Raw genomic sequence first — 13,656 nt, 5'->3', positions numbered from 1 at the left:
ACATGGGTTTGGGTCTGAGACACCAAACAATTAAGGTTTCTCTGACTGAATTACAATCAGTATACTGGTGGCCGGGAATGAGTGTAGAACACCAAATATATGCAAACAACTGTGAAAACTGCAATAGGGATCGCAGTAGCGAACCTTGCTACCGGCTACCAGTCAGAAAGAGCGTAACGCTGCCTGCACCCCAACCTGCGTCCTATTAATTAGTTAAGACGAAAAGCACTTAAAAAATGAGGCCTCCAGCGCTCGGCTGACGCTAGAACGGTTATAAAAGATTTGCGAGTCCATATCGGCATATACGCAATTACCACGTTCCATTGTGACCAGGGTCCTGCTTTCAGCTCTCGAGCCTATAAGGAGGCCATGGCTAGCATGGGAATTGGGTTGCGGTATTCTTGTCCGTCATACCCCGGAAGGGAATAGTGTGGTAGAAAGAAAAAACCGGGACATAAAGCAATCTATAACAGCAAAGGTATTAGGTTCAGGCGCTGGGTGGGTCAAACATTTAATAAGTGTCCAGACTAGTCTTAACAACATGCCAAGAAATTCTCTAAAAGGTTTCAGCCCATACGAACTATTGTTCGGAATTAGAATGCGCGTTCAGGACCTCGATAGTCAGATGTCAGTGGTACAAGAAGAAACAACGCACTTTGATGTAAAGGATCGTTTGGCTGTTTTACAGGAACTGAATGAAACAAGAAAATCATTAAGCAACATAAAGTTAAAGCAACAGCCAAGTACCACTGACGAGGCACCACCCGCAACAGCCCCAGCAAGGCCTGTCTGGATTCCAAAGATTGGGGATCTAGTCAGAGAAAAGATCGCGGTTAAGAAGGAATTTGGGCCTTCTTACAGAAAAGCAGTACCTGTCTTGGCAGTCACCGGAACAAGATCAGTTGTGCTACCGCCCCTTGCTGGTAAAAAGGAGAACAGAGTCGTGTCTATCGATCTGGTAAAAACACAAGCATGTGGCCTATAATCAACAGTAGGCCCAGTGGACTCCCAAGAAACAACAGAATACCCAAACTTGCAACAATCCAAGAGGTTCAAACTGAAAGACTAATCACATTCGATCAGCCTGCAGTGCACAATGAAGGACTATGCAATAATGCCATGGAACTCGTGCCTCTTGAAACACAGATTGAAACAGTTCGTCAAGAAACAACACCAGTCTACAATGATGTGGCATCAGAAAGTGCTACCGAGAGACAGATTGAAAGAACAATCCCATCAATTGACAGAACTGCCTCTGGTTATTTCATCAACTTCGACAACTTCTCTGAAGATCAAAATGACCCGAAGTGATGCCAGAAACAAAAAAGTCTTTTAAAGAAAAAGCAACAGAACTCTTTCATCAACTGAAGAAAATCTACCTTGTTTCCCCTAGGCTAGAGTTCTGGTTCGGTCTAGGTGTATTTTTCCTCCTGCTTTGGCTCATCATGGTACTGTGTTTGGGAAAATTCATTGAAGGAAAATATATTACAATGGACACAGCAAGTCAGAACATCAACCTAGTCCTGAAACCACACAGATCATCACACGTGAAGAAAAGAGAACTGTCAACAGTAAATGTCACAGCAATTCCAATACCTGGTGGGGTAGTATGGGAGAAAACAGACTATGAGATGTATGGTCCGGTCGAAATCCTGAAGTATCCTCATCAACTAAAGGTTTCCTTAAGTGACTTTGTGACACCAAGTACATTCTCTGATGATTGGGACTTTAACAGTATTAATGACATGATGTCTGATTTAGTAATGTCAGCTAGATTCACAGATCATGATTATTTACAAGGTTCATCTAGTTATGAGCAATTATTCTGTTACACCCACTATGGGGATCATTACTTGCATAAATCTGCACAGCCTAGAAATGTTTTTATGTATAATCAATGGGAACATTGTTCTACACCACCTAAAAGCAGTTCTAAAGCATTTTTTGAGAAATTCAAATACTTCTCAGGGTTTAACACCAGTAATGCAGAAACGTTTTATTACAAACTGTTAGATAAAACAGGAATGAAAACAATGCTGACAAATTCTAAATTGATATATTCAGAAGCATTTTATGACAAAATGATGACATTTGGTTTTGATTATTGGAAAAATAATATTGAAACGAAAACAATTTGGGGTACAAAAGATTGGCAGGTGCAAGGCATAGAAGCACTATTTAGAACCTGCATGATACCAGAACAAATGTTGTTTTTAAATGACACTATACACCAAACATCTTGTCTTGGCCTAGCTAAGATCAAAGACCTTAGAACACCGTCTATTCCAAAGCCAATAGCTGAGAATACAACCACAGATATTGAGTTAGACGTGTCAAAAATTTTACATTTCAACAGAACACATCCTGATTGGAAAAAGTGGTTAATCTGGCCTACAGACACAAATAGCTGTCAAGATAGATTCCTGAATAAAACACAGGGTTTAAAAATGACCAGATTAGACTCGAGATATTCCCAGAGACAACATCCAGGGATTATAACAACATACAGTGTAGGGAAACTCTGCCTCGAATGGCTAACTACATCCACACTGGCTGAAATTAAGCAACACTTGTCTTTACTAAAAGAGGGTGCTGATTTGCGCGATTTCATTCTTGGACCACGCAAACAGCGTCAAAAGCGTTTCATAGCGACCAGCATCTATGCTGCTTACAACGAGGCTTGGAAAGTAAAGCAAATTGAAACTGCTGAAAAAATACGAGAAATTGATCGTATTAATTTGGAGAAATCACTTTCTGTAGTAGACAATGGGTTAACGACTCTGTCTTCCAGAATATATTCGTTGGACAATATTGTATCCTCTGCCTTTGATGTGATAGACAGAGATTTGCTAATGTTACAACATGGCCAGTCTCAATTGCGTTCTATTATAGAATTAGGCTGGACGCTGCAAAATCTTCGTTCAGGCTATGTGCCTTGGCGTTTAATCAACACAACGTCATTATTTTCCAGTTCTAACCTTACTGATAAACAGATCAGTTTGGCACAGAAAGGAGCAGACTATACAATCCTGAGCATCGAAAAACTCGAGAGATTACCATTGACAATGTCAGAGAGTCCTGTCATTGAATGGATAATACACGGAATTATCACAATTCCGATAACAACTTTCCGATTTAAAAAGTGCCTTGAATACATACCTGCTGGCCAATATGAACAATTGGGTAAAGGATATGTAAAATCCGAATGGAAATTACCATACACTCATTCTTGCTATAGTGACAGCGACAAAAATGTATTTCTTAGTGGTGAGAACTGTAAACATTCACTAAGCGGTATACTTTTGTGTCAGGGTATTAATTTACACGGAGCATGTGATGGAAATTCAAACAACCTTTCATGCCACCAGCTAGTCACACCTGCAACTCAGATAGAGCCCTTCTTTATGCAACTTTCGAACGGGAGTTACATTCTTAGAACGGATCACAGATGTTGTGGCCTGACGCCAGGGAAAAGTTATCTAATAGAAGTAACGTCCATGGTCAAATGTTGTATGCAAGCATTGTTCCCGAGCGGGCCTCCAGACATAGTGACTCCCCTCTGGCCTCGTCTGAATCTCTATTCTATACGAATTGATACATTAAGCAAAGTGAAATCTGTACTTTTACAGACAACAGTGCCTATAACGTCATCTAAAGAGACGTATGATCTTCTAGTCGCAAGGACGGCTACTGAAGTTCATGACCTTTTATCAACAAATTGCCCCGTGCATTTCGTAGAAATGTTCAGCCAACTCCTTAACATGTCTAGTGCAACAAGCATCCCAGGCATATTTAAGACAGTCTTTACGGGACTGCTAACACCCTTCTAGGCAATTTTGGGAATCTTTCCTAATTTTGTGCACTCCATTTTTGGCGGCATACCATTATTTTTGGGACTCATCGCAGGGATTCTATTTTTGACCCTCCTGCTACGTTATGGCAAGCCTCGGCTCAGACATAGCTCCCATGGGAATGGAAGAGACAATCCTAGCAATGCGCTACAGGGACAGGATAACTAACGTCCTCGGATTGGCCAGGCTGAGAGATCTAAACATGACCTGGTTCCTTTCATTCAGACCGATATGGCAAAATTGCATTTTACCTGTGCTACGGTGTATGCTTTGCGGCGATGAATGCGTGTTGGACATCTGTCTTTCACTTCCATCAGCAGTACCAATGGACGTCGATACTTTGCTCAGTCCAATAACGGCTCACGCATTGTGCTGTCCCCAGCGGCTACCAATCCTGATGACGGCATTTGTGGAGACTCCTGTACTACAGCCAAGTGGTAACAGTGGAGCGAGTGACAAAAGCAACATCATCCAGGTACAGCGAGCTGTGAGCATTGCTGCTCCCGAATATGATGACAGCAATCATTCTCACACCTGCCAAGTTACAGCGCTATCTAATTTGGTTGAACTATCACCTGAATTTGTAGACCAATTCTTTGAGAGCCTGTCTGATACGATGTTCTCACCCGTAGAGAAACAATAACTTTTAGAAGCTTTCCGACACACAGCGTTCCATGAACTCTGGATTCGGCCTTCAGTTTGTTCAACAAAAACTGCCAAGAGCTTTGGAACTCTATTTTTTCCCGTTCAAGCAATAATTCTTTGAATTGGACAATTTTTCTAATATTGACCTTTTTTGGCACGAACAATTCTTTGCTTAACGTAAAAACTATTCTTAGAGAACAGAAGCTTCACACTTCTATTTCTAAACACATCTAGAGACATAACAACATTACACCAGCCTCTAGCACACATGTTATTACAATGCATTTTTATGTGATGATTTATCTCGCATTTCTTCTGTCAGAGATACTTCATGTGTAATTCTTTATGCATAATCGTTCAATGATTTCATATGCAATAATTTTTTGAATGATTTCTATGCTTTAAAAAACGTACAGTACCTAAATTCCATGTATTACAAGTACGCCTATTTCGAATGCATTTATGTATTTTGGGGTGGGCAATGTTACACATGCATCTAATTGCTTAGTTTTAGTAATTTTGATGGACATTAACCCGTGGAGTGGGTGTTGCGTGTTAATCTAGGTTCCTGATCGATACTGTGACCTTATGCCCCTATTCGGCTATAAACCCATTTATTCCCTATATTGGCATAACCGTTCAAGTGCGATTTTCTGAAAAGTCATCTCTGGCCTCACACGAACAGAGCCACATTCCAGCATGACTCTCTGCTACTTCCTTTGCGACCAATTAGTGCAATGACAGAGCAGCAGTCACTATCTGATATTCCTAGATAACACTCCGAGTTCTTCAACAAGATAAAAACTTAGCAAACCTGGAAATCCCCGCTTGCTATGTTTTGATTAGTAATGGAACTCTAATGAGCAACTGATAACTATCACTTCCTAGTGACATCTTTAATTGACGTCTTATGTCCAGCAAACTTGCGTCAAACCCGGCACCTGTCAGGTATAAATATTACCAACGTTGCCTTAAGCAATGTTCGTTGCCTGTTGCTGATGCCAGCTGCCTGCATGACCCTGTGTTGGTAAATCTAGCACTCTGTCGCTGCAGCCTGCTATCCTGTGGTGGTGAAGCTGCTGATTACCATTATCGCCGCTACAGCGCGAACTATGGTGCAGTACGCTTAAGGAGCTGAACAGCCGTCCCTCTGCGAAGACATCCAGCAGATTCCAGCTGCCCGCGGACGCTGTCCCCCCTCCTTCCTCGACGCGCTGAAGAGAAGCCGCTGCCTTTCTCGTGCAGAGAAATCCAGTCCCGGCGCTTCCGGTTTACCCTCGCGGGTGACTGGGATATCGAGAGAGACCCCTGAAGGAGATACCAATCCTCCATCATTCTATTCAGAGGTATGGTGTTGACTAAACCCTTAGACGAGAATTCTTGAAACAAACCTTGGCAAAACCAACTTAACTTAAAGCTACTTACTTACTCCCCTTTTCACGTGTTAGGCTTAGGTCAGGCACACTGGGGTAGGCTTAGTTAGAAGCACCAGTTGAGTATGTTAGCCTAATGTATATATGACTGTATATATGTTTTATTACTTTTAACCATTGTATGGCTAAGAAACCATATCAATGCTTTTACAGTTCTATTTCGCAATACTTATCTTACTGTACGTACTTTTTATAATAACAATTATTGCAATTGTGGCAATACATTTCTCTTGTACGAGAAGAAAGACTGTTCAATAAATGTTAACCCTTTATTGACAAACGCCCGTCTCTCTATTCTCTACATCTCGTGAAAGTAAACTGCACTAGACTGACTGAGTGAAATACATGTCTATTGTTTCACACGACCCTAGAGATCGACTCTTGATCTGAGGAGCAAAGTTGTCATGTTGCACGGTTGTTGGAAAACTGAATCCCTTCTTGTCTGTGCCAAGGAAGCTGATCACTTCCTATGCAGAGAAGAACGTTTCCAGTGACCTCTGAGCTAGTTGGTAACACAACCCAATTAAGTTTAGCATAGTCAGTGGAGGCCTGGAATATAAGCAGTTCCACGTCGATACTACTGTTTATGTTATTCCAATGCGCAGGGCCTAGTGGGAAACTAGGAACTACACTACAGGTTTACCTAAACACAATCTGCCTAGTTAAGGCGAAGAGTGTTGTTTTAATTCGCAGCATCGAGGTGCTTCCTCTGATCTTTTCTTTTGTTTGGCTTGAATAGAGCGGTGCTCCGTTTTACCTGCGCTGTGGCCAGGTGAGGGGGGGCAACATTCTCCTGCAAATTGGGTGAGTGTAAATACATATGTTTACAAAGTGCATATGATTATTAGATACAATGGTGATCTAGCTCTCATGGCACACCAATATAGGGTAACATGATATTTTGCAGTATGCATTTCTGACTGGATAAAGTAAATCAGCAGATGCTTGTTGAAATGCTATTGTCACTAATGATATGTACATTTCTCTCTTCTATGTGTATGTGTGTGTCTGTCCATTTGGTGCACTCCGACAATTTGAACACAGGAGATTCTCAGGTAATATTTTCCTCCTTCTTACTCAATTTTAGATATTTCACTTTACACACTTTTTGGTTTACACAAGTTAGCACTGCTTTTCAGCTACCTCCTGATACCCAATACAGATTACATCACAGACGGTTTGGGATTGATGTGTTAGATTCGGCTGAGTCTGGCCAAATCTCGCACTGGGTACTCGGTTCCCCATGTGCAAACTGAAGGTTCCCAAATTATGTAGGGCGGTACAGGTTGGGAGTCTGATGGGATCTCTTTGAGCACCTTTGAGAGACCCAGCGACAGATTTCGCTATTCATTGGTCATAGCACATATCATCACTGAATAAGAAACACACCTACTTTTCTGACCCCTTGCTATTCTTAAGTTGGTATTCAAGTAATTGTTAGGGCTGTAGCATTGGTTGGTCGTAAAATATTCCCTTGGACCCCCTTTCTTTGTTATAATTAGTGTTTGAGCAGCTTTGGCTGCGGATCCTGTTTTTCTGCTTTTCTGTTTAACTAACTCTGAACTGTACTCAGGCTATACTTGGGTGGGAGTCAGAGTAGAGGCGCTTCTTTAGCTGTGATAAAAACTTCACTACTTACTCATTTCTTTATTACTTTTCCAAAAATCATGGCCACTAACCTGGGCCTGGCATTTGATGAGGCGGAAGTACAGAATATATTGTCAGAGCATCCTAGTATGTTAGATCTCCTACCGACTGTCCAGGTCAACGTCAATGAGGGGTGGGCTAAGGTCCTTGTACTAAAAAACAACCAGGCAAGGGTATGTGTCCATGGCATCACCATGGCGGAATACCTACGTGGTAACTGTGCCCCTAGTGGACTCATAGTGACCAAAGCTCCACGCCTATTCTTAGACGACAAAGAATTCTTAAAAGACTGGTCTCTCATAGCGTGGAGATGTACACGCGATTGGCTAGTACTGATCATCAAGACGGCTAAAAGAACTGCCGACAAAATCCTTGTCGAGATCCAACTCCTAGAAGGTCAGATCAAGACTACTATATCTTCTAGCAAGGTGTTCTCCAAGCACCAGGAAGATGGAAACAAGACAAGTAAAGAATTCCGGGATTCTATCCTGTTCTGCAAGCTGGAGAAATTTAAGAAGGACCTAGCAAATTTTGCAATGGATAAGACATACCCATACAACAGCGACGAATACACCCCATCAGCGTTCAACAAAAATGGGTGCAAGGGAGGATCTAGTTATGGTACCTCCAGTTCCGATGGTGGTTCAAGCGACTCTGATTCATCCAATCAAGGCAGTTTCCACACCAAGCCGAGAGGTAGAGGGAACAACAGAAAAAACTGGAGAGGGAATGGCCAAAAATGTGCTCAACCACAAGGAGCACCCTGGTGGCAACCCACCCCGTGGGGTCCTCCACCCTATCCTCCGATGATGGGACCTTTTGGCCCACACAACTTTATCAGAATTTCAACCAGCAGCCTTTTTTAGGGTCTGGCCGAAGGTCACGGGGCCGACAACAAACATCACAACAAGGCCAGGTTCGAGGGAACTTACCCCCCAGACCATGGATCTGAGGAGCGGGAAGAAAATCAATCTGAACCAAGCAGGGACATCGACAGGGCCAGCCTTGTAATAAATCTCAGCTCTCATCCACTCACTACCATGGAGGAACAAGTTCTCAACAAGGGCTTGGGCTTTGTATCTACTAATAAAGGAGATCCCTTCATTGCCCAGACCGAAATGGGCAAGTTCTTTAGAAAAATCCGGCTTCATTATTTATTTGCCAATAAGAACTCAACCATTGAGGAGAGCCAGAGTGCTGACCATAATACCGGTCTGAAGAAACCATCGACATTTAACCCTACGACGATAGGTCTACCAGCGAAAGTGCTCACTTTTGAAGAAGCTATTGACCATGACTTGAGAGAACTGTTCCTCCAGGACAGAAGAGCTTTCAACAACTCATCAAGAAAGGAACAAGAAGCAATAAGAGACTTGGCCAATAACCAGTCCGTGGTTATTAAACCTGCGGACAAGGGTGGGGCGATAGTGTTACTTGACTCTGAGACCTATCGGAACGAATGTCTGCGCCAACTGAATGACAACAGGGCCTATCGCAAGCTAACCACAGACCCCACTGAAAGACTTACGAGAGAGATCGGCCAAATAGTGGAGGAGGCCCTCAGTGAGGGGTGGATTACAGCCAAGGAGGGACAATACTTATGTACGGTGAACCCCAGAATACCTTACTTTTACCAACTACCAAAGGTACACAAGACTACACGTCCACCGCCTGGTCGCCCGATCATCTCGGGGATAGGCTCCCTTCTGGAACCTTTATCGACGTTTGTCGATTTCTTTTTGAAACCCATGGTGAGGGAAATGCCCACCTACCTAAAGGACACGAAGGATGTTCTGAGACTCCTGCCAGAGATAGATTACGATAAAAATCAAGACATCCTGGTATCATTCGATGTAGAGAGCTTGTACACTTCAATACCTTAGCTAGAGACCTTAGAGGTTGTGGAGGCTCTCTTGGCTGAGAGGGATCTCAATACCATCACTCCAGTTAGAGTGATCATGACCATGGCGAATTTGGCCATGACTGAAAATTTCTTTCAGTATGAGGACTCTCTCTATTTACAGATTAGCGGGACTAGCATGGGCAGTATTTTTGCCCCTAGTCTCGCTAATCTCTACGTGCATAGATTTGAGCAGGATCACATCTTTGCAGACACAAATCCTTTCACAGGCAGGTTACGCCTGTGGAAGCGCTACATCGATGATGTTCTAGTTATTTGGAGAGGCACGGAGGAAGAACTTAAGAACTTCCACGGGTTGCTGAATGAAAGGAATCAGTACCTCAAATTCACGATGGAACATAGCAGATCACACTTGGCGTTCCTCGACCTTCTAATTACTTCTACCTCTACGGGTCTAGAATCAGAATTGTACCGTAAACCACTGGCAAAAAACTCTTTACTTAGCTACTACAGTTGCCATCCTAAAGCACTCCGGATAACCTGCCCTACGGGCAATTTCTACGGATCCAACGAAATTGCTAACCAAGACAGGCATTTGAACAGCATGCCAAGAGTCTTGAAATAGATCTGTCATTGAAAAATTACCCTAAACAACTGATTCGCAAGTCCAAAAAAAGAGCATCAAATAATAACAGAGAGAGCCTTTTAGATATTCTACCTCCCAAGCCCAAACAAGATTGAGTCACTTGTGTGCAAACATTCTGTACCGAATCAAATCAGATTCAGAAAATAGTGAGGAAGCATTGGAAAATCCTAAATACAGGCACTGACACCTTACCTGCCCCACTATTTGCGTTCAAAAGAGGTCAGAATCTCAAGGACAAATTGGTCCACACACGACCCAAGTGTGAGATCCCTCGAGCAATAGGGACTCTGTGGGATATGCCGGCAGCAACAGGCCATCATCCCTGTTGCAATTGCGCGGCTCGTCCACAGACAGCTAAATCCTTGACCATTGATATCGGCACAGACCGACCGTGGTAGCAACGTAGATTTACGAATTGCAATAGTAGCAATCTCGTGTATCTAATTAGTTGCCCCTGCAAGAAACTGTATGTAGGGATGACTACACGGAGGGTCAAAATACGCATTTCGGAGCACAAAAGCTCAATAAGATGCTCAAAACAGTCAACTAGGATGACAAATCATTTTATAGAGGCAAAACATACTCCCATGGATCTACACTGGACTGTACTAGAACAGCCACTGATACCAACACATGTCACTGATATAAGTGGCTTCCTCTTTAATCGTGAGCAGAAATGAGTTTACAAGCTGCAGACAGATAAACATGGGTTGAACGAAGATATCACCTGGATGTCACTTCAACTAGTTCCTATACATTGCATAACATTCCCCCAGCTCTCTCTTTACAAGACGTTTCTTCTATAGATATGAGAGAGTTCAGGATCAGGCTATGACACGGTGACCTTTATTAATAGAGGGAATCCACATGACACCTAATTATATCACACAGTGGAAACCCTCTTTATAAGTCACGTATGAAAATCACTAGTGGCTACGCACGTTCTGGGTGATTGGCGACATCTCATTTAACCATTAATAGCGATGAATATGTATATAATTTTATCCTCGACTAGGCTCCTGAGGTAATACATATTTTCTTTCCTCCCAGACGCGCCATAAAGATGAAGGGCGGACAGGGGGGTTCTCATACATTATGTTTACAATGTGAGAACTGGGGATATCAAACTACATGTCCCTACATTCCAAGGGGCGTTGTAGTCTATTATGTAGTTCTGCACCTTTGTGAATAAAAACAGACGTCGAAAAAAATGTTTTCCCTCCTATTCCGGTTAATGAGGGATTAGTGACTCAAAATCTCAACTGCTCGAGTCTAGTGAGGCGATGTTAGAAAAAGTGACTTTAGACACTCCTTAATCTACTTCTAACACACGAAATCGGCACTATTGGGACATTGCACTACATTTCCCTACAGCTTCAGGGGTGCGCTCAGATGACATCACAGCAGCAGCCAACCACAGGATTCACCAAATAGACCTCCTCCTGTCCGATCGGCACCTCCCACAGACAGCCCAGAAGGACGTCTGGAGTACCGACGGACAGGTAGGCAGGCTGGCGAATCATTAGGATGAACGAATAAATGGGCAGCCCGGTGAATATACGACACCGACTCTGGCTCAGATCCGTATACTATAAATGCGGTCAGTGAGTAAATCCTAACTAGCGCCCAAACAAAAGCAAGCATTGGCTACACGCATCACAACAGGAGCGGTACGTGTGGGCTCGCGCGTTGTTTTGGTGTTTCATCAATACACACGATGGTGTGTATCTGTGAATGCGAGTGCCCGGCTAGTTTGTTTACCTCGTTACGTTGAATGAGGGGTGTCGTACACACCTAGCGGAACTCCTGAGCATTAACGATATATCTTTAACTTGTAAAATCCAAGTGATCGCCACACAATTTAATCAAGATGGCAGCCTACATGTTTATGCAGTGAGATTTGCTTTTGTGCAGTGTGATGAGTGTAAATCGCATTCCATAATGACAAGTTTGGAAACAGACATTGTCTTGAGTATGTCTATATTTTCACAACAAAAAGTGCCTGGGGGTCAAGAAATTAGTCAAACAGAGTGGATCACAACACCAATACTACACAAAAGACACCAGTGAGGACATCATCCGAGTTAGTGAATGCACGCCAAGTAGAGGCTCAAGAGCATATGGAGAAATAGTTCCCATCAGAAGCCACACTGTACCGCCCTCTTTGTTCTTTGGGTTCTCCTTACCCAGGAGACAGAACGGCTGGTCAGATGTTACCGTGACCGATAGATGTGATAAGGGATGGTGTATTGAGTACAAAAAATGAGGTGGCTACTGAAAAAGCAGTGTTAAGGTGGTAAGAGTGTTAAAGTGAGGGAGGGTCAAATAAAATTAGGTGAATCGGGTAGACAAACAACCTTTATTAGTGTCTCCCAATCCCTAAGGTTTAAAAAGCAAATGTGAGTGCGGGTTTTAAATAATCACCGTACTTAATAGTGGTCGACATGTTTCTGCATTATATCGAACATAGTTTCAAAATGCATTCTTCAGGACCGTGTAAAAAAACACTGCTGCTTATAGTGATGAAAATTTAAAAATTAAGATCAATATCACCTGAGCTTCAGGTACATACTCAACCGTATACTGTTGCATCGCACGGTATTGGATCCACACAGAGAGACAAACAAACAGAAAAAGAACATGAAGATGTCATATTCCCATGGATTATATACTGTAATGGATACACATTCACATGTATAGGGACAAGCATTTCCGATTTGCAGACTCACCCATATATGGTGGTTGAGAGGCTTCACCCCACCTGGCTGCAGCGCAGGTATGAGGAGCACCGCTCTAAAAACAATTCACAAGTAACATTTAGAGCTGGAAATTAAAATTAAAATGAATTCACAGGGAGGCAGATTCCTTAGTTAATCCTTCAGAATCTACGTTAGTATTGTGCGGGGCTCCCCGCCTGTGTTCTACTCCATCGGACCGACAGAGACGCGGAGGCCGGACTAAGTTGAAAGGAATGGCATCATAATGAAAAGCTTTAAGAGCCGGGCTCTTCAGCGCTTTTTCGCAAACCCCAGTGATAGTAGCGTGATCGCTTTCAGGGCAGCGCGTTTGTATTGTTAATCACCAGCGCGATGACTATCAGGCCGCCAGCGTACACATTAGGCTTCTCAGCGCGTTGGTCCGCTGATTGAGTGGGTAAACAGAGGGGCGATCGCTTTCAGGGCAGCGCGTTATTAATTACCAGCTCGATGACTATCAGGCAGCCAGCGTGCGCATTGAGCTTCTCAGCGCGTCGGTCCGCTGGTCGAGTAAACAAACAGACGCGCGATCGCTTTCAGGGCAGCGCCTTTGTATTGTAAATTACCAGCGCGGTGAAAGTCAGGCAGTAAGCGTGCGCATTGCAGACGAGCGCTCGCCTACCTGTCCGTCGGTGTCTCCTGGCAGTCAACTGTACTGTCTGGGGGGGCACCGGCGCTTCTCAAAGAGAACTGTTTTATGCTTTCTCGTTCGGTACGGCAGAGAAACAGTCACGTGATGTGGTTCAGTCACGTGACACCGGGCATGCTGGGACATGTAGTCCCAAACAAAAGTTAATGAATAGAGTTGCTGGCAGCA

Source organism: Lissotriton vulgaris, chromosome 6 (assembly GCF_964263255.1).
Source record: "Lissotriton vulgaris chromosome 6, aLisVul1.2, whole genome shotgun sequence".
NCBI lineage: Eukaryota > Metazoa > Chordata > Amphibia > Caudata > Salamandridae > Lissotriton > Lissotriton vulgaris.
This window is presented reverse-complemented; position numbering follows the sequence as displayed.